Raw genomic sequence first — 23,755 nt, 5'->3', positions numbered from 1 at the left:
AACACCTTATAGTTATATAAATTACTAGTACTAAAGTTAAACAGTCATCCACTGAAGTAAAAATCAGAAACAATTTCTGTTTAGCCAGAGTCAAAATTGTATAGTGATATATTGATAAATGATATAGTGGATAAATAGAGACTTCAACTATTCTAATACTTCTTAATTAAAAGAAAATGTTCCTGTCTCCATCTATCGTCTATCTATCTATCTATCTATCTATCTATCTATCTATCTATCTATCTATCTATCTATCTATCTATCTATCATCTTCTATCTATCTGTAAAGAAATATTCATTAGGTCAGGTTGTTTGTGAATAGCAGAGAATAGGCCACTCCAGTGTTGACATCTTCATGTCATCAGGTGTCATGTGATGAGGGGACAGAAACAGGATTCTCAAGTAATGAAGCAGAACTTTGATAGGCTGTTTTTAAAGAGTGAGTTCAATTTTGCCCTCCTCATTAAATAACCTTCTGTCTAAGCAGTCTCTAATTAAGTAGGTTGCCATAACTTTCTGCTGATTTATAAATGGATCACGATCAAGAAAAACAATGAGTTGATCACAATTTTTCCCCATATCATAGGGATTTTTCCAACTTTATTCCTGAACATTGCTCTCTTCACGATCATCCTTTAAACAATTTCTTCATCATCAATGTGATTGCACAGCAGGTGTATTTTTACTGTGTATTATCTCAGTTTTCCATAAGGAGTGTGGTTTTTGTCAGTTATCATCTTATCCAATTTTTCAGTGTAATTTTCACCTACTTCATGATTTGCAGAAAGCTGTTACTATAAATTTTCAGATATTTTTCATATAATGCTTCTTAATTCCAATACTTACCCATACTCACCCTTACCTTTAATGTCTAGTTCTTTTTATATATTCTAGCTTACTTTATCAGCAACAAATCAGTAAAGTTGTATAAGTTTGTTTCTTTACTGTCAAATCTACATAATCAGTACCAATAATTATTTGTGTGTGTGTGTGTGTGTGTGTGTGTATTCACTGTTTGTGTCACCATAGAGTGTTTGCCCATTTTTCATTAGTTCTTGTCACCACTATCAGGCTCCAGTGTAAAAAAAAATCAAGTAACAATGTATGTTTCTGTTTCATTAAATCATGTGTTAGAGACTTAATATAATGTGTGATTTTCTATATCACATTCTTCATTAAGATGCCTCACAAATACACCTTGATGAATCTTCTGCAATAACATCATTTCCTGAGACATTGCTAGTAAAATTTGCTGTAATTTTAATTTCTTGAAATTACTAACGGTGTTATTTTTTTTAACACTTTTTGACAATTCAGTATAACTTGCTGCCACAAAGTACAAAACAATAAATCAAATATTGATGAACAGAAGTGTGTGGCTACTAGAAATACCAAATCTCAATAAGCATGTCTTATCAGGTCAAATAAAATTTTGGCACAAAATTTTATTATCAAATTTACAAAACAAGAGGAAACAAATAAAATTTAGGTTTTTGAGCTTTTCAAGTTTTGAAATTGCCCTGAAAGATTGTAGATCTACTTTAAATTTAACATCAGTTAAGGGGAAATACCATTTGATAAATGAATACTCATGATTAATCTTTAAAGAAAGTAGATACTAATAAGAAACACCTAATACTACCATGTTTCTCCGAAAATAAGACCTAGCCAGACAATCATCTCTAATGCGTCTTTTGGAGCAAAAATTAATATAGGATCCAATCATATTTTACTATAAGACCAGGTCTTTAATATAATTAATATAGTATAGTATAGTATAATATAATATAATATAATATAATATAATATAATACCAGGTCTTATATTAATTTTTGCTCCAAAAGATGCATTAGAGCTGATTGTCCGACTAGGTCTTATTTTCAGGGAAACATGTTAGTTGTTTAATTCACTTTATTATGATAACTAAAGTTCGCATTATTCACTTAGAGTCTTTTAGTCAAGATTTTCACAGATAATGAATATCCCCATGTACACATATATAATACCAAGAAGTACTACTTTAATAGCTTGTAAGAAATTTATATTTTATGTGCTAAAAAACTCATAATTTACTTGTATTAAAGAATGAATTTAGACTTACTGCCAATAAGACATCTAGAAAACAGTGTATCTCACAGCTACTGACTTTTTTCCATAAGGAAACATGTATTTTGCATGCAAAATATAACACATAGAATGCATGGTAGCTAGAGCCATAGTATTTAGGAAATTTTGATTTTTTTTCTGTTTGACAGTTTTATACACAGTTTTCTCATGTTCAACATCGTTTTATTCTATTCTTTATTTTACAAAATGGTCTACATGGTTTCCATTCACATTTCTAGAAAAGCAATAATTTAGAGTATTTTCCATCCTATTTATTCATTCACTAAACAAATTTTTATTCAGTTCTTATATTGAACCAGTCACTGTTCTAGGCATTCTGGACCCAGCAGTGGAGGAGTCAAACCCCCTGAATTTATGAAGGATTAGATGAGTTAATACAATAAGATGCTTAGAAGAGTACCTGATACATAGAAAACACTTAATAAGTAATGTCCACTAGTAATATTAATGGTGACTATATTTTGTTGTTAAGCAATTCTTCTGTTCGAAAGTACATACTATAAATATGTACAATTATAATATTGTTTATATGACAGCTATTCTTTGAAATGAACACATCAGGTTAACAAGGGTGGGGTACACTTTAGTTAGAATAGTGAGAAAAAATTCCTTTCAGGAGCTAAGATTTGAACTTAAAACTAAATGATAATGTTTCAACGAAGCAGCCAAAAGCATACAATGGAGAAAAGACAGCCTCTTCAATAAATGGTGCTGGGAGAATTGGAAAACCACATGCAAAAGAATGAAACTAGACTGCTATCTGTCACCATGTACCAAAATTAACTCAAAATGGATCAAAGATCTAAGCATAAGACCTGAAACAATAAACTGCATAGAAAAAAACATAGGTACTAAATTTATGGACCTTGGGTTGAAAGAGGATTTTATGAATTTGACCTCAAAGGCAAAGGAAGTAAAAGCTGAAATTAATGAATGGGACTATATCAAACTTAAAAGGTCCTGCACAGCAAAAAGAACCATCAACAAAATAAAGAGGAAATCAACCGAATGGGAGAAGATATGGCAAACAACGCCTCTGTTAAGGGGTTAATATCCAAAATATTTAAGGAACTCATACAACTCAACAACAACAGAAAAATAAACAATCCAATTGAAACATGGGAAGAAAACCTGAATAGACATTTCTCCAAGAGGGCGTACAGATGGCCAATAGACATATGAAAAGATGCTCAACATCACTAATCATCAGAGAAATGTAAATAAAAACCACAATGAAATATCACCTCACCCCAGTTAGAATGGCTGTCATCAGCAAGACAAATAATAACAAGTGTTGGAGAGGCTGTGGAGAAAAAAGGAACCTCATACACTGTTGGTGGAAATGCAGACTGGTGCAGCCACTATGGAAGGCAGTGTGGAGGTTCCTCAAAAAATTAAGAATAGAGTTACCATATGACGCAGCAATCCCTCTCCTGGGTATCTACTCAAAATATCTGAAAACATTTATCCATAAAGATATATGTGCTCCAATGTTAATTTATGGTGGCCAAGACATGGAAACAACCAAAGTGTCCTTCGATAGATAATTGGATAAAGAAGACGTGATATATATATATATATATATATATATATATATATACACACACACACACACACAAAGGAATATTATTCTGCCATAAAGAAAGATGAAATAGTACCATTTGTGACAACGTGGATGGAACTTGAGATTATTATGCTAAGTGAAATGAGTCACACAGAATACAACAAGAAACATGATTTCACTGATATGTAGTATAATGAAACTGAAAACAACAAAGGAACAAGACAAACAAATGAAGAAAAAAAAATTTACAGACACAGACAATCGTTTAGTGGGTACCAGAGGGTAAGGGGGGAGGAGGGTAATAGATGAGGGTAAAGGGGATCAAATATATGGTGATGGAAAGAGAACTAACTCTGGTTAGTGAACACACAATGTGATATATAGATGATGTATTACAGAATTGTACACCTGAAATCTATGTAACTTTACTAACAATTATCACCCCAATAAACTTTAATTAGAAAAAACAAACAAAAAAAAGACCAAAAAATACAAAATGATGAGAAATAACTAGTCCTGCAGAGTTCTGGGGAAAGAGTATTTCAAGTAGAGTGACATTTAATTGGAAGACTTAAAAGGAAGGCGAGAGATTGGTGTGTCCTGATGCTTGGATAAAAATATAGCTGGCACATAGTACACCAGCAAGATGATAGGAGATGAAGTCAGAGATTTGTAGGTTATTATATACCATTAAGAGCGCTGAGTTTTATGTCAATTGCAATGGGAAACAAGTGCAGAGTTTTAAGAGGTATGATATTAGCTGATTTTAAATTAAAGACATCAACCTTGTTGCCATTTGCTCATGTGTGGGGGAAGAAGGCCAGTTAGCAATCTAAAACCATAGTCCTGGTTAGACATAATGTTGGTTTGTGTTGGCATTAGCAATGGAGATGGTAAATTCAGGACATATTATAGAAGTAGCACTGATAGAATATGTTTATGAATTGTATATAAGATAAGAAAAGGAGAAGGATCAGAAATGGGTTTTTGAATTGAACATCTGAATAGTGGTAACATTATTCTAGAGAAATGAATGTTTGTGCTTGCGCATGCACGTGGGTGAGTGTATGTGTGAAAATTATGATACTCTTTTCCTTTTAACTATTCAAATAAGATAATGTTCCTTATGTAGAAATCTGTGTGATAAATTTCCTAGGTTACATTTACAGGAAAAAAATAATAATTAAAGCAGCCTGCTTGCTTTCTTTAACCAGTCAATGATTTTATTAGTACATAGAATGTTTTCTCTTTTAAGTTGGCTATGTGGAAACAGAGAGAGAAATTTCATGCTCAATCACAATAAATGATTCACTCCAGATACACAGTACATTCCTGCCCTTCTCCCTTCTAAATGTTTCTTTTTAGCAAGCTTTTTATTTTAATTAGCCTGTTTCATATGTATTTTAATATTATGTTACTTCAAACTAGTTTGGGCACTAGTTACTCCATAAATCATAGATGATTAAATAAGTCAATCAGTGAATGAATTAACAAATACCCGTTGCTTCAAACTCAGTCCATCAACAAATTTGGATAAATAGCAACACCACATACAAAATGCACTAATTAAAAAGGTTAATAGTATCTAGTGCTTGATGAAATTATAGAATCAGCCAAATCTGACAAATGAATCATAAATTCCGAACTCACTTCCTGAAGAATTAGCATTTGAGTAATTGAGCATATTTTTCTTACTGAATTGACAAAAAAAAAAAAAAAAAAAAAAAAAAAAAAGTTGGTAAAATGTAGAAACAGCCAGGTTGCCTTAGCCATCACATTTAATGGAAGCAAAGGGGTAAAAGGTTATTTTAATTCATATACAAACCAAGAAAACTCAGTATACATGGGTTAAGAAGTAGCCGCTGAGAATGTTAATTTATATACTCCTCTTCAATGGCTGAATTAATGGAGATGCAATGCATGCATTTAATTTTAGCCTTAAAAGAGATGTATAAAACTTAATTTACTATGTTACATTTTTAGAGAAGCTTATAATTCTAGCCCTTAAGTGCTTTACAAACACTGAACTCACTTATTCTCTGTCATCTCAGGAATAATAGCACAACCCGACACCCATTTGCAAGAAAATAGATTAATGGCTTATCCCCTCTCATCTGCCACACAGCAGAACTCTGGGCCAGGCTGCCCAGTGCCAGACATGGCTCCACTACACACCAGCTGGGTGATGTTGGGTGAGCTGCTTGTCTTCTGCACCTTCTTTTCTTATTTGCACTCTAGACATCATATAGTTCTTATTTCCATAAAATTATTGATAATTATATCAGCACTTAACAAACTTTTTCAAAAAGAATTAAGTGCTAAATTAAAATTAGCACTATCAAAATACCATTTTCCCCCCTTCTGCGCCCAATGACAGAAATGGTCGCAGGTAAAGCAAATGATGATAATTTAAAATAATTTGTCTTGTGGAGACTCTCCTTACATGTGAGCAAAGAGAAAAATAAAACAACAAACAAAAAATACCTGAATCACACAAATAGACAGTCAAGATTATTAGAGACCACCGACACTGTGTCAGGCACATTAGCAAATGAGCAGCAGGGATATCTTCTTCATTTAGCTTTACATTAGCTAAGATAAAAACAGACAGAAAGTATTTGCATGAGCAATGAGCCTAAGATGGAGAATGTTGGGGGATGCATACCAATCATCAATGGCTTAAAAAAATACATGAGCTGTGGTTCCAGAAGGATAAATATAAATAAACTAAATAAACAGAGTCGGGTGGGGAGAGTTTAACACAGGAGGAAAAGCAAAGATGATATCCCAATAACAAACAAGAATATGAAAAGATGCTCAACATCACTAATCATTAGGGAAATGCAAATCAAAACAAAATGAGATATCACATCCATTAAAATTGCTACTATTAAGACAAGACAAAACAAACAAACTAAAAATCAAGTGTTTCTGAAGGTATGGAAGAATTGTAACCTCTATTCACTATTGGTGGGATTGCAAAATGGTATAACAACTATGGAAATCAGTATGCAAGTTACTCCAAACAAAATGAATAGAGAACTACCATATGATTCACAAATCCTACTTCTGGGTGTATATTCAAAAGAATTGAAAGCAGGTTCTCAAAGAGAGATTTGCACAACCATGTTCGTAGCAACACTATTCACAATAGCCAAAAGTTAGAAGCAACCCAATCAATGTACAAGGTGTGATCACAAAATACAGTAAATGTTTAAATATAAAAAAAGTTACAGTAAAAGACACATTGCCATTAATCCCCCTCTAAATACTTCCCCTCACTTCAAACAACTTATCCCATCATTCTTGCCACTTTCTGAAACAGTTCTGGAAGTCCTCTTTTGTGAGTGTCTTTAGTTGCACTGCCATGGCTGCTTCAATGTCCTGAATCGATTCAAAATGTTTATTTTTCATGGTCATTTTGACTTTGGGGAAGAGCCAAAAGTCGCATGGTGCCAGATTCAGTGAATACAGTGGATGAGGACACATCATGATGTTTTTATTTGATAGATATTGCTGTAGCAGAAGCGATGTGTGCCAAGGAGCATTGTCATGATGGAGGATGAAGTAAGGACACCCATGAAAGTGGCAAGAATGATGGGATAAGTGTATTCTAAGCAAGTGGAAGTATTTTTTTTGGTGGGGGGATTAATGGCAATGTGTCTTTTACTGTAATAAATTATTTTAAATTTAAACATTAACCATATTTGTTATCACACCTCATATACTTATGGATGAATAAAGAAACATTGGCATATACTTGCAATGAAATGTTATTTACCTTTTAAAAAGAAGGAATTCTATCAAATGCAACAACATGGATGAGCCTTAAGGACATTATGCTAAGTGAAATAATCCTGTCACAGAAAGACAACTCCCAGTATAGGAGGTATCTGAAGTAGTGAAATTTATAGAAACATAAATAGAATGGTAGTTTTCAGGGGCTTCAAAGAGGGGCAACGGAAATTTGCTCTTTAATGGATATAGTTTCAGATGTGTAAGATACAAAATTTCTGGAGAATAATAATGTGAATATATTTAACACTACTGACTACACTTACAAATGGTTAAGATGGTAAATTTTATGTTGTGTTTTTCACCACAATAAACAAAGCAAGCAAACACCAAAAAGAAAACAAAACACATGAGGAACAATGTTGTAATCAGTCCAAAGAAGTGGGATAGAAACTGCATCGAAAATTTGTTCAAATGTTTAGACCGATGTCATTACACATGCACTTGGAGGGTGTGAGAAGCTTTATTACTCAAATAATAATGAGGCTTTCTGGGGAGAGTAGGGTAGATTCCAAAACAGGTCCAGGAATGGCATAAGTGAACGAGAAAGAAGCCTGGCTTGGGCAGAGTTAGAGAGTTCCTGCAGTCGGAGTTTGTGTGGTTTGTACTTTCCTGTAACGTCAAAGGAGGGATTGCCAAACTTTCTTAGCTCATCCAGATGTGGGGTAACAGAGATAGGAAGAGTAGTGGGGCTTGAAAGTCATCAGTGGTCCAAAATAAATAAATAAATAAAATAATAATAATAATAATAATAATAATAATAATAATAATAAAAATGGAGTCAGACTATTACAATTCATGACTGTAACAGACTGTTATAATTTATGATGTTTGATGACTGAAACATTCCACACTTCATTTAATTACATTTGGACTTGTTTAAGTAAGCAATCACTGTCTTCTATGATGCTTTTAGACTTGAGGGTATAAGTGAGGTAAAATTTCCAATGAATGCCTTTTTTCATGAGCTCATCATTGTGGGGTTTGAATAGTCTCTTGTATAATTGCTTTATTTGTAAAGAAATATGTGTGACCTTCATTTACTATATATGAGGTGAGAGATTCCTAGAGTGGTTTTCCCAAAGGGGAAAAAACTTGGAGAAGGAATTGTTTATGCTGTTATTGACCAGACCAGATAGCCAAATCATTGGCAATAGCTCAAGAGTCTAAAAATGAGTACATGGTACAAGTTGTTGGCCAGGGCTTCCAGTGCTAAAATGCATGTCTGAAGTATCCAATTATGCTGACCCTTGGGTCCCATCCTGTATCAGGCACATCCTGGTTATAGGAAGAAAAGCAGCATCTCCCCAGGGAGCTCCATCATGTATATGGTGGTGGAGCAGTTCCTAAAGTGTAAGAATTCCCTTTGCTGTCCAGTCAGTAGCCAAGACAACCAGGGGAGAGAGGGAGAGAGAGAGAGAGAGAGAGAGAGAGAGAGAGAGAGAGAGAGAGAGAGAGAGAGAGAGAGAGAAAGAGAGAGAGAGAGGAGAAACAGAGACTCTAATTATTCGGCACCACGGCTTCTGGAAAGGAACTGAATGAATACAGACAGAGCACCCTTTCCTGCAGGCAGAGTATGCCAGAGGGCCCAGACTTAGCACTATTTTGTAGTAAGGGGATTTTTGTGACTATGCCAAGCTTGCAGGTGCTGCAAAGCATAATGTGCAGGTGGGTACAGAGGATCACAGACCCAGGGCCTGTGAGAGCCTCTTGTTTCCAAGAGAGTTCAGTAGCAGCCAGCAGTTGCCGCTCAATGACGTATACCATGGGGCTGAGAAAAGCAGTTCCTTATACCAGATGTTCATGGGCAGTTCATAGCCATCATGAGTGGCCTAGAGATTCCTGGATGCACAAAAAGAGGTTGCTAAAGCCTCAGCACAGAATGAATATTTAGGGGACACTAATGGGAGTGCTTAGTACTATAATTTGGACATATGCTAGCTAGAGTCTTTGTTTAAGGGGACCTCATTCTGAGTGGGCCAATTTTGAAGTAACAGCAAACAATAAGCTAACATAGAATGTGTAACAGAAATATATTGCCTCCAGAATTCCAAAAAGGCCTAAAAGGTATTGGGTTAGTTTTAATCTTGTGGGTACTGAGAGGGTTGGTAACTTTCTTGACAGTGTCCGGGTGGAGGAGCACTTGACTTACCAAGTTATTTTCAGGAATTTAACTAAGGTGGCAGGGCTTTGCTCTATGTGTGGGGCAAAGACTGATCTACGGTTTTTAAGCTCCTTCGAATTTGTATGTCCTGAATGAGTATGTAAAAAAAAAAAAATTTCATCAGAGGAGGGTGTCTTCAGTATGATTTCATACCTGTGCTATTAGAGAAAGTTTAATGTGCTTACAATCTTTCCTTCCAAGGTTGTATGAAGTCTGAAAAATGAGTTCACAAACTCATCCTAGAAAAGGTGCTACATACTTCATTGTTGAATATCATGACAGTCACCTTTGAAATATTCCCCTTGGGAAGCTATGCACCAATGCCATCTCCTAGTCCACCCTTCAAAGTAATTTTGGAATTCTTTCTGGAATGGCCATCAGAGCTGTCATCATGCTACATCTGAATGTCATCAAAATGTCTTCCTTTCAATATATCCTTTATATTTGGGTAAAGAAAGAAGTCTTTGGGGGCCAGATCAGGTGAGTAGGGACAGTGTTCAAACACAGTTATTTGTTTACTGGCTAAAAACTCCCTCACGGACAGTGCCGTGTGAGCTGGTGCATTGTCGTGATGCAAGAGCCATGAATTGTTGGCGAAAAGTTCAGGTCATCTAACTTTTACACACAGCCTTTTCAGCACTTCCAAATAGTAAACCTGGTTAACTGTTTGTCCAGTCGGTACAAATTCATCATGAATAATCCCTCTCTTATCAAAAAGGTTAGCAACATCATAGCTACAAGTACGTAAACTTAATTGTCAGACCTTGTAGGTGATAGGAAAGCTATTGAGGTGAGAGATTCCTAGAGAGGTTTTCCTAGAGTATGTGAGTAGCTGGGTAGAGATGCATTGAGTCCCTTCAGAGAAGAAGGCTAACTGCAGCTGAATATCTCTTGAAATAGGCATCAAATGGAACATACTAGCCAAATCTGTGACTACAGTGTATTTACCTGTTGCTGATTGGATAGTGTCAGTAATTTCAATACTATTGATTGATACAGAGATGGAGACACATAAAGAAAGACAGATGTTCCAGGGCCACTTTAAGCAGGGCCTCAATCCCATAGACTCTTGTCCCTAAACGTCACTTACAACCTCTTATTTAGGCTGGGATTAATCTATAACAGAGGCACAGTAGAACTTTGTAAATGTAGCACAAATGAGTACATATCAAAGTGCAAGCTTGCCAGCAGGCAGCAACACAGCTCAAAAACATGTTAACCAGCAAGTGGCACAGCCAGTCAGCAAGTCAAAGCAAGAGAATCACAATCCCAGCGTGGGTGGTCATTGCGTAGACACTCCATGTACCAATAGTTGTGTCTGCAGAGGCAGAATAGATACTCACACACAAAATCTAGTTCAGATGTTGAAGCTAATGATGCAACACAAGTACCAAGAGTGTATGAAAATGTTGATCACTCACACAGTGAGGCTTTCTGGAGAGAGAAGAGTTGGCTCCCTTGAAGATCCAAGAATGGCATGAGAGAGCAGGGAAAAGAGGCTGAGTTGGGGTTTTATGATTAGGAGGTGGGAATGGGGGTAAGATTTCCCCACATATGTCAGTCTGTGTGGTTTGAACTTCCCACAGGCATTCCAGGAGAGAGAACATGGGCTTTCTTATCAACTTACACAGATGTGGGGCAGAAGGGGAAGGGAAAGTAGTCGTGTTTGAAAACTGTCAGCAGTGGAACTCCCTGAAAAAGGAGTCAGACTATTACAAAGAGCACTGAGCAAGGCAGTGTAGTGAGAACATAAGATTTTGCAGGAACCAGGTGTGCGGCTCAGCGGTAAGAGCAAAGTTGGAAATAAAAAATGAAAGACTTTGGTGAAATAGGCTAGTTTTTTTAGGCCTCTCTTTTTAATAGCAAAAATATGCATTCTTTGCAATGACAATAACTTGGAGAAATCTGTATCAGAATACCTAAGAAGTACTTGCACTACTCTTGGGGTATATTTCATACTACATTTATGAAAAAATGTTATCTACTCTTCCTACTTTCTGAATAGAAAATTCCTAGAGTGCGCAGGGATAAAAGGAAAATAAATCAAATGAGTTCCAGTCTAATTCGGCTAAGTCGTAGCTATTTTTTATTAATTCTAGTTTATTTTTATTTGATTGATTATACACATTTTATAAAGTTTCCATTTAAATAATGCATATCAACAAATGGGATGTATTATCTTATAATACACACACACATAAAATTCTGAAATTTGTAAAACAAAATGAATGCAGCAGTTTAAGTAATTTTTAAAAATGTGTTTTGTAATAGTGACTAGCATTTGCCTACGCATATGGCTTTTCAAAGACTTTTGTATACATGATCACATTTTTATCTAAAAAGAGGCTTATGAAGACAAATACTATATTGATCATCTGCATATATGTGTATGTTGTTTATGTGTCAGTTCATATAAAAAAATCAAAGAATACGTTTTGTTTTGCTCAAAATTAGGCAACCAGAATAAAATATGCATCCTAACTTGCAATCTGATTCCTTCTTAACTGTGAAACTTTTAAATTCAAAAATTAAAAATTTGTATTAGTTTAAATTGACATTATAAATGTATCAGAGTCAAGCCAAAAATCCAGAACACACTCTAGTTATATTAACAGAGAATATTTAAAGTGGGGATTTGGTTATGGAGGTATGAGGTAACTGTAGCTACCGTGTTTCCCCGAAAATAAGACCTAACTGGAAAATAAGCCGGAGGTTGTACTGCTGCACTTCCATGTGTGTCTCCTCAGCGCCTCCTTCTTTATTCCACCTATTCTGTGATACATGCTAATCCCAAGCAAATTTGTCCTTGTAGAGATGGTTCTGCTCCTTTACAGCTAAATAGATATGACAGCAGGTGAGGATAAAAATCAATGTTAATTCTCATTGACTTCTGTTCATATGAAAATAACTAAGTGTCCCAGGTATAAGGAGACAGAGAAGCAAAAAAGCAAAGGGAGAAGTAAGATCTCTGCTCAGCTTTTTTATTTGTTTTGTTTCTATTACAAATAAATTCAATCTCCAATGATCTGTTTTTTCATTTTTCCTTTGCCTTGTCTTTCTTTGGAAATGTCACAACATTGCCACCACTGTGTTGTGGTGAATTGAGTGGTGAAAGAATAGCATCCGATTGACATTTAGAGTATCCATTTTTACTTGTGAAATACACAGTGTTTTACATATATTATATATAAACACATATTATATATATGTAATATGTATTTTATATATACATATATATGTATATACATATACATATATATATATTTACTTCCTACTAACTTGCTACCTATTCATGCTCTTACCCTTTTACTAATCTTTCCTTTCATTGTAATATTTGCAAATGCAATAAAACTATTTGTAGGGATAGTACTCAGGTATCAAGGACTAGTTAGATTTCCACTCTTTTCCAAACTCATCTTTCATAGGGGCATGTAATAAGCATAGTAATCAGGACTAATTGTACACAATCCTCAGTTCAGTTTTTAAATAGGAACTCAGAAGACTTTTCCAGCCATACAAACACTTTTAGAAATGATGTACAGGTGTATAAAGCCTCTACTCATAGCTTATTAAACCAATAGCACACATAGGTAATTAAGGAAATAACAGCAGAAAAAATATAGGGATATTTGAATCACAAGAAGGGAGGCAGTAGGTGAAGTCACTCTTTAACTTCAAACAACTTACGTGGGACAGTTTACTCATCTATAAAACATGGACAATGACATCATCTGTATTATAGTGTAATTCTGAGAACTAAATGGGACAATATGTGTAAAGTGCTTAGCACCAGGTTTGGATTAAAGGGAGCATGAATTATCACCATGATGGTGAGGTCAGTTTGCCCTTTCCTCACGTGTTAGGAAATTGGAGGTCAGACTCACTCTGGGAGCTTCCTTCCAGTCCCGACCTGTGTGGATATGGGTGTTGGTGTAGTAATAACACTTAACTGAAGACATGGGATTTGGGACATTATGGTAGAAAAGAAAAAGCATTGGACTTGGAGCCAGGAAAACTAGACCCGAGTTCTGATACATGAATCATTCTCTGTAAGCTTTAATTCATTACTTCATTTGAAAATAGGTACAATGATATCCAAAGAAAAAGCATGGCATATCGATGTGCAAATTATGCTTCTAAAAGTTATGTTGAGTTATAAAGCATTGTAGAGATGCCATGGTTTATTATTATTAATACCTCAAGTATAATCAGAATTATCATTTAGTACAGAACAATTTCTTAGTTGGTTTTCTGTTTTCCTTATAGAGGTTTCTAAAGCGGCCACTAATCTTGCAATAGAATACTGCCCTTGGAAGCAGGCTTCTGAGACTGAGAATGAGGAGTCAGGATATGGGGAGGGGTAGAGGACTGCCTAGATTATCCTTTTATTTCCCTCATCAGCCCTGATATTCTAGCAATTGTGGGATTTACAAAGTAAAAGCCTGTTTCATCATTTCAGCAGATCTTTATCTGCTATTGACCAATAATTAGAATTATAGAATTTGAGTTAGGAAAAGCCACAGGAGTCAACAAATTCAGTTATTTCCAAATTTCCCTGAGCATAAGAGATACTTGGGAACCTCTTCCCTACAGTTTCTGATTCAAAATGGCTGTGTTATGCCCCGGGAATTTATCTTTTCAATAAATGCTTAGTTGATTCTATTGATCTAACAATTTAAAGTATACTCACATGTTATTTCCTTGGAGCGAAAAATCTTTGAGATAGCATAGCAAACAAATGAATTGCAAGATCCCATAAACTGAAAGGAAGCTGAAATCAGCTAGTATTAGGCTTGTGTTAAGAATCCAGATCTCTTAACTTTCAGACCAGAGCTCTCTTTTCTTTTAATTGAGGGCTGACTCATATGAAGCAATAGCTCCTGTCTTTGTATTAGGTAGTATTCACCAGTCTATACCTGATAAGAACAATACATGTCAAAATAGGGATTTTTTTTTTCTCCTTACACAGTTGTGAAAAGTAGAACTACCCCAAAACCTTTTAACAAATTTTTGTTTGTGAGGTGAGTTAGGATTTAAAACCAGAACTTGACAAGTCAAAGAGAGTTATAAACTGAAATAATCCTTCTCCCTCAGGATAGTGTTTGTTTGTTTGTTTGTTTGTTTTCCATTCAGTAGACCAACAGGTAGTGGAAAAGACAAGTTGACTCACTCCTGGAAATGTTCTTTAACACTATAATTTTATAATCTACCAACTCTTTCCCTTTTGATTCCAACTTTCCTTCAATCACAAGAAGTAATTAATAATTACATGCACTCATATGGGATCAAGAGACAAATACAAGGGAAAAATACAGATACAATGTCTTAGTGAATTTTAGACTAAAAATGTCATTTACAATGAATACTTTTTAAGTAAATGAATGGAAATTTTAAATTTATCCATATTACATCTAATGTTTCTCTCCCTGACATCAATACTCACAAATCAATGAAAAAAAAAGAAAAGAAAATAAATAGTACAATGATAAACATACATAAACAGATAATGAGAGAAAAACACATTTGTAAAGGGAATAATTTTATTCAAGATTGTGATTAGTCAGGAATATAAAAATAAGTCTCCTTGGGGGCCTTGCTTCTTTTCCATACACTGTAGCTGGAAAAAGGCCTCTCAGAGTCCCCAGACCTACCTGGGGTTCTCGTATGAACTCCCAGGTCTTGGTCTGGGAGTCAAGGCCAACAGCTTGCATTTCAGGACCCCCATTGATGTCTCAACTCTTGTTCTCCCCTTTGAATTAGGTCTTCCTTCCACACCCCCCAAAAATGTCTTTTCATCGAACAGATTTTCAGGTTTTTTTTAAACAATTAATGAAAATTTCAAAACAGTCATCATACTAAAGAACTCCCAGACTTTTTTAGGGGGTAGTAAATAATTACTGGAAGTCAATTTTGCAGTTTATAAAAATCCTTACAAATGTTAATAGTCTGTAATATGATAATTCCATTTTTAGAATTTTTTCTAAGGAAATAATTGAAGAAATTATCTAGGATATAATAATTTATTAATTTATTCATTCAACGAGTATTGAGCATCTGCTATGTGTCAGGCAATGTTCTGGTCACTGGACATGTATGTATAAGCAAAATCAAGTACAGCTCATGCTTTTAGGACTTTTTCAGTTTAATAGGGGAGTTGAGAATTAACCCAATGGTCACAAACAGATGCATACAAGGAAAGTTTCATAAAATGAAAGAACACACTGTTATCAGACCCTTCTCTGCTTCCTTTCAGTATCATTTCTCTTGGGAAAGTAACATTTAAGCTAAGATTTAAAGAACAAAATATGTGTGAACTAAGAAAAGTGAGTTTGGTACAAGGAATAGCACATGTAAGGCCCAAATTGTCAAGGATATTCTCTGTTCAATATACTGAAATATGATTTTTATGGCGAGATAAGGGTGGAGGGAAAAAGATAAGTTTGGAATGGTAAGCAGGACAGAACCCTTGAAAACACATTATAGATATTGTTATTTTAGCCAAAAACAATACAAGACACTTACACATGCTGTCTACAAGAGACTAACTTACAGATCGAAAGACACACAACTGACTGAAAGTAAAGTGGGATGGAAAAAGATATCTCATGATAATGGAAATAAGCAAACAAAAAAAGAATTCTCATAGAATTAAATTTTTAAAAAGACTATAACAAGAGACAAAGAAGGACCCAGTAATCCCACATCTGAGTATTTATCCAAAGAAACCCAAAATACTACTTCAATGGGACATGTGCATCCATACAGTCATTATGGCATTCTTTATAAAGGTGAAGATGTGGAGGCAGTCAGGATGTCCATAAATGCATGAATGGATAGAGGGGAGCTGGTACATATATGCAATAGAATATTGCTCAGCCATAGAAGGGAATGGATTCTTGCCATCTGAGGAGGCATGGATGGACCTGGAGGGTCCTGTGCTGAATGGAGTGTAAGACAGAAAAAGACAGATGCAATGCAATTTCATTTATATGTGGAATCTAGAGAACAAAACAAACAAACAAAACAGAAACAAACTCATAGATACAGAGAACATTTCATAGTTGCCAGATGGGAAGGAGATGGGGAGGTAAAAAAATGGGAAGGGTTTAAGAAGTATGAATTGGCTGTTACAAAGTAGTCATGGGGATGTAGGGTATAGCATAGGAATATAGTCAGTACTATTGTAATAACTGTGTATGATATCAGATGGTTATTAGATTTATCGGGGTGATAGATGGGAGAGGGATTGGCAGCAAGGTGAAAAAATGAAGGGATTAAGAAGTACAAGTTGGTAGTTACAAAATAGTCATGGGGATGTAAAGTAAAGCATAGGAAATATAGTCAATAATATGGAAAGAACTATGTATGGTTCCAGGTGGGTACTAGACTAGTCAGGGTGTTCACTTCTTAAATTATATAAATGTCTAACCACTATGCTGTACACCTGAAATTAATATAAAATATTACTGAATGTCAACTGTTATTGAAAAATTTAAAAAGGGGGAAGGTGAAGGGGAATAAGAGTTTCAAAATTTAGATAAAAACAAATAAGTCATGGGGACGTAATGTACAGTATAGGGAGTATAGTCAATCATATTGTGATAGCGTGGTACGGTATAAGATGGTTGCTAGACTTCATGGTGGTCACTTCTTTAGGTACATAAATGTTGAATAACTATGGTGTACCCCTGTAACAAATATAATATTGTATGTTAGCTATATTTTGATAAAAAATCTTAAAAAATAAATCTAAAGAAAAATACTCTAGGTCTTTTGATGCACACAAGAAATAAAAACAATAGAAACTTAGTGAACAAACTTAGTAGGAATTACAAGAAACCAATGTTTCCCTTGAAAATGTTCTTCCAGCTGCAGTGTAAAGACAGATTAAAGAGAGTCAAGAAAAGACTGTAGAAAACTAGTTAGTTAGCGAATGCTGTCCTGTGAATTAGAAGTGACTGGTTTATATCAAGGTAGTACAGCGCAGGTGGAGAGAAATAAATGACCTCAAGCATTACATAATATGTGAACTACGTAGGATATATTGTGGATTGGGCATGGGGAAGGGGGGAGAGGGATTTTTTTAAGAATGACTTCAAGGCTTGCTGAAATGATTGAAAGGACAATAGGCCCAATCAGAAAAACTAGAGAATCATGGCTGAAGGCAGAATTTTGATAGATTGTGAAGAAAGAAGATCAACAGCTCAGTTTCGAAGCTGTTGTGAAGGGTTTGGTTCTGAGAATTCTAAGTGGTTGTGTTGATAGTTCACTTGAATATTTCAGGGCTAGATTTCCATGGAGAAATCTGCTGTAGAGATAAAAATATGTTTCCTGGGTATTTGATAATTATGGAAGTTACGAACATGAATGAGATTCTCCTGAAAATGTGTAGAGTGGGAGAAGAAAAGAAGAACAGTTGGCCTAGGAGGCCTTGAGTTCTTTGAGGTCTCCAACATAAATAGTAGTGGATGGTTCTGCAGCAGAAACTGAGAAGAGCAGTCACACAGCTAGAAAGAAAATCAGAAAATGCTGGTGATAGAGAAGCAAATGATCAATCAACGGCATCTTAAAGGTGAAAAGTAATCAATATTTATAATTAAGTACAAAAAATGAAGGCAAGGATTGACTGGATTTAGTGAGCTAGCACAATTATATTGTTCTGATAGTGTAAAGAAGAGAAGAGCCATGTTGGAGTTGAAGAATGAATGATTGTATGAAAATGGAGGCACTGATGATTGAAATGCTGCTAAAATAGAAAAAAAAAAGTGAGTCTTGTAGTTGAAAGAGGAAGTTGGGTTAAGGAAGAAGTTGTTGGTGTTGTTACCTTCTTTTTCCTTTTTATTTTAAGATGAGAAAAACATGAGATAATTCAGTGGAGGTGGAGGGAGAAGAAAGCACTGATAACGAGATTTCCTAGGAAAATAAGAAGTTATAGCTTCCACCATGTCACATAGATGAGCATCCTTTATCCTAACAGGATACTTGTGTGATGTTGATGTTCATTAAATTGAGGCCTTTTTTTTTCTTTTTCTTTTTTTTTTTCTATACTAGGGAAAAGTTAGAAGTTGTCTAAATGTTAAGCCAATACAGAATTGACTACCTAAAATATTGTATTAGATATATTATAATTTACTCTTTAAAAATATCTAGATTTTTATTTATTTAACTGAAAATATTCTCACGGTAGTAGAATTGTCCTTGATTTTCTCTTTTTTGCCTTATGCTTAGCAAAGTGTTTTATACATAATGGATGTTTAGTAAACACCGATTAAATAACTAAATATGTAGAGAAATAAATGAACTAATTTAGGGTAAATAATCCCACTACACCAACTTGTATACAAGGAATATTCACATACTGAGAGCAATTCTTCATTTTCTACAAATTATTAATAGCTTAATTTTCATGCTAAACCCTCATTTCATGGAGACTTATACAAAATTCTGTCTCAAGGTCCACCTATACTGTTTTGCTTCTAGTAGCTGATTCAGAGTTTTCGGGAGGTACCTACACTCGAGGGTAATGCTTATCTATGAGCTACATGTATGTTCTGACTTCCATGGTCCTTTCAAATCTATTACTTCGTCTCATTAATGTAGTGAGAATCTTTGAATGTAAGCCTATGGTGTAGAATACAGCCTCCTAGTGCATCAAGCAGCCTTTCCCCCAGAAAATATCTTGACTCCCTATGACGAGAGTTAACATAGGCCACACTGGCTTATGTGACTAATGACTATCTCTCTCATCTCCAGAAATGTTAGCCAGAGAAACGTCTCCTCTTCTTCATCCTCATTCTTCTCAATGGGTTTGGACTTTTGGAAACAAAGCACAACTCTACAACAAAACTGCCCTGGATCATTAAACCTCTTGGGGGTGGGGAAATCTCAGGGTCAAAAAAGTAGTATCTCAAAAATGACCTGATCATATACATCAATTCTGTGCAAGTCATGAGACTATGAGATAGATGGATAGAGACATAGATAAGGAAGATTGGTAGAGCTTCTATTTTGAGCTCTACCAATGCTGAGAAGGTATGGAGATTTTTAAAATTCGTTCTATTTTGCTTGTTTAATTTTTTTTACTATTCTAAGTATTTTATAATATATTATTTAATAAATAAAATAGGGAAGTATTGGAAAAATAACTTTAATATTCTGGAAACATAAATGATTTTTCTTTGAAAAGCAGGACAATGACTAGAGTTGATACATGAGAGTCCACTAATGACTCCAGTTTCTGGAATGGCCAGAAATATAGGTGTAACAAATCCCTGTTTCATGTTGGCTCTTAAAACTATGCAATTGTTTCCTTGGGGATATAGTATATTAATTACAGGCTGTACTTTTGAGTATTTGTCTTCCCTAATGAGTCATATTATATGTGTTACCTATTGGATAATATATTTTTTTCTTCCGCGGACTCCATCCTGCTTTCCATTTGAGTTTTGGGATGTATTATGAAGACGTCTCCAATTACAGTTGGAGGATGGGGTCTAATAAATCACTGAGGAGGGGAGTTTTATAGGGAAAAGGCATGTTTTGTACTTTACCATTTCTAAAATATATAGTTGATCCATAAAGCTTTGGGTTATGAAAGGCCTTGTGTGTATGTTGACATCGTTTTGAGCATAATCTCAAATTGACCAACCTTTAGAAAATTTGGTCTCATTCAGACTGAGATACTGTCCATGTTCGTAATCATCTAGCATCTTCTTCCTTTTACTTCACTCTATTAGCAGTTTCTGATTGAGTATTAGAATTCTGTTGTCTTGTTTTCTCCATAACTAAACATTAGCTCTGATGAATTCGTCTCGGTAATGCTGACAGGCGTGTTGCCCGCAATAGAGCATTTGATGCTTGTTGCTGTTGACCCTGCTCTGCTGGACTCAGTACTACAAACCAAGGGAGCATATTCTGATCTTCTCCATCGGGAAAGTCAAAGTGAACCATAAAATGATAGCTTCCTACTGTTTCTCTGGTTTGATTTTTAAGAATTATACATGACCCTTCTTTCATCTTCACTTTGTGTTAAATTTCCCTTTCTCCTAAGGCCAACAGGTTAGGAAGACAGAAGCAAAAGTAAAGCCTACAAATACTCAAATCTAAGAACTCTGTCAAAACAAATCTCACCAAAATGAGTATTATGCATACATTTGAGAAGCTTGTCTTTGGTTCCCTCGTGACTTTTGGGAATTCGGATCCAAAAAGTAGCTGTCAGACATCGGGCCAAACCTTCAGCTTAATGACTTTGGGCAGCAGCTACTGGGCACAGAAGCAGAAAGAAGAAGCTGGGACTAGGAGAGCCAGGTATTCAGTGAAGCTCAGCAAAAAGGCTAAGCAGTGCATCCACAACAGGCAGCAAACACGTTTAGTCAAATAAAAACTGAAGATCACCGTGAAATACCAGCTTAGAAGCCATAATGTTAAGCACAAGTCCCAAGCGCATGCATCCTGGGATCATGTTTTCAAACTGTTTCTGTGAAGTGTGGGAGTTGCAACAGTGAACAGAGGAAGGAAGCTTTTAGGCTTTGCTCAGTCACTATTCAATAAAAGTGTATCAAATTGTGATCACTGTATTTTATTTTTAATTACCTTTCAAACCTTTTCAAGAAAAGCACTTCAATTTAAAGCTATGGGTTTCATAACTCTCCACTAATTTCTGTCTCTCTCTCTCTCTCTCTCTCTCTCTCTCTCTCTCTCTCTCTCTCTCCCTCTCTCTCTTTCTTTTTTATTTTTAACAGAAGGAGACCTAGTCCCTAGTCTCTGCTTCAGAAATTTTAAATATGTTTGTAATTTTCATCACATTTATATCACCTCCTATTTATGGCAAGTTATATTTTCCATTTTAATGAAATAATTTCTAAATATATTTAAAATAAATTTATTTAAAGAGAAATGTGAGTTGAATGATAGTTTTAATGTAGTAGAGCTGATACTTAGATATGCCAAAAGTCCTAAAGATGGCACTCAGATGACAGACATTTGGGAAATATTGTTTTGATCAGGATGATCATATAACACTTTTGCATATACACCAGATTACCCCCACCAATTACAAGCTATATCTATTTTCATGTAAGACAGAGTACTGAATACACACACATACACTAGTACATACACAAACAGATGTTATGGTGAAGGGTTTGGGGAGGGGGATCTGCCTTCAACTTTTTTCCTCTTCTTACCTGATTAAAAAAGAAAAAAATGGATTTTGGATTTATCCATGAAGAGGAACAACAACAACAAAAAAAACCTGTCTACTTTATATATGTAACTTCTCTGAATTAACTTGCCCCCATAAGTGATCCAGTTTCAGATTGTCAATGGCATTACCCATAGTGATGACAAAAGTGTTGGGTAATCCTAATCTTTTGATCTCAGGAAGGAATGTAAGCTTTTATGCCTCAATTCCACAAATAAGTTTTCTAGTCTAATAACTCAATAAATATCACCCATAAGGTTGTACTTTTCGGTGGTATTGTGAAGCAGAAACAAGTTAGGATAGTAGTCAACCTTCACAATTCAGCCTATATTCTAATACTAAGAAACAGACCTATCTTTATTTTTTTCATATTTTATAATATATTCAACTCTTTATTTAGCAAAGTCAATCTAAGCCCGTTTTTCTTAACAAATGAAATATAATATGCATACATAAAAGTGCACATATCATAATTGAACAGCTCAAAACTTTCACAGTCTAAACATGTTTATAACACAAGCACTTAGATCAAGAAACATGATATTACCAGTATCTCAGAACCCCCTGTCATTATCCCTTATGGTCTCTATAGTGTGACAAGGATAACTGCTGTTTTGACTTGTAATACTGTGGATTCATTTTGACACATTTTGTAATTTATAGAAATGAGATAATGCAGAATATGCTATTTTATGCCTGATTTCTTATGTTCAAAAATACCTCTTAGAGATTCAACATTATATTTTTCAGTGCACTCATAGATTGTTCATTTTTATGCTATACTCTTATGAAAAGATATTTACCTTCACTAAGAATAGCGAATTCCAAATAAAAACTATACAGAAATACCATTTTTATCTATAAGTTTGGTAAACAACACAGTGTATTGGTGAGACAGTGAGATAAGACATTTTTATACTTTGTGGGTTAGAATACAAATTAGTGTACTTCTTATGAAAAGCACACACAATTACACATATATTTACTTTTTGATCCAGCCCTCTCATTTCTAAAAATTTACCCTGCAGATACACCTATCACTATATATACATATATATAATACTACATTAAATCACATTATCTATCTATCTATCTATAAAATGTGATTTAATGTAACATTATTTACAACTGAAAAATATTGAAAATAATCAATATGTCCATAGATAGGAGAGTCTTTCAATAAATATCCTTATAAAGGAGAGCTACATAAAAAATATATATAAAGAGTTCTATGAATAGACTTGGAGTGATTTCCAAAATATGTTTTTAAGTGAAAAAAGCAAAATGCAAGACAGTGTCTATATTATTTAGTATTCTACTTTTGATTAAGTAGCAATGTGTAATTAAAAAAAAAGAAAACATACATAAGTGTAGTGCTTACTAGTGCAAAAAGAAACATGAGAAGCATATAAACTAGGGACTACTGAGGATGGTTAATTTCAAGGGATGATTAGAATGAAATGAAAATGGTAGAAGCAATTGGGGGGGGATCCAATTTCTTCATAATTTCATTAATATTTGTTACTTTTTAATTTTATTTTTTGGCGATAGCCATCATAACAAGTTTGAGGTGATATGCCAATTTTTTGGGTTTGCATTTCCCTCATGATTTATGATATTGAGCATCTTTTCATATACCTGTTGACCATTGTATATGTTCTTTGGAGAAATGTGTATTCAAGTCCTTTGCTCATTTTTAAAAATCAGGTTATTTATTGATTTACTTATTGTAGTTCCCGGAAAATAAGACCAGCTCTCATATTAATTTTTGCTCCAAAAGACACATCAGGGCTTATTTTCAGGGGATGTCTTATTTTTTCATGTAATATAATCTACATTTATTCATGTACAACAATCTACATTTATTCACTTATTCATATACAAAAATCTACATTTATTCAAA

Source organism: Rhinolophus sinicus, chromosome 3 (genome assembly GCF_057876585.1).
Source record: "Rhinolophus sinicus isolate RSI-liver-muscle chromosome 3, RSI-T2T, whole genome shotgun sequence".
Classification (NCBI taxonomy): domain Eukaryota; kingdom Metazoa; phylum Chordata; class Mammalia; order Chiroptera; family Rhinolophidae; genus Rhinolophus; species Rhinolophus sinicus.
This window is presented reverse-complemented; position numbering follows the sequence as displayed.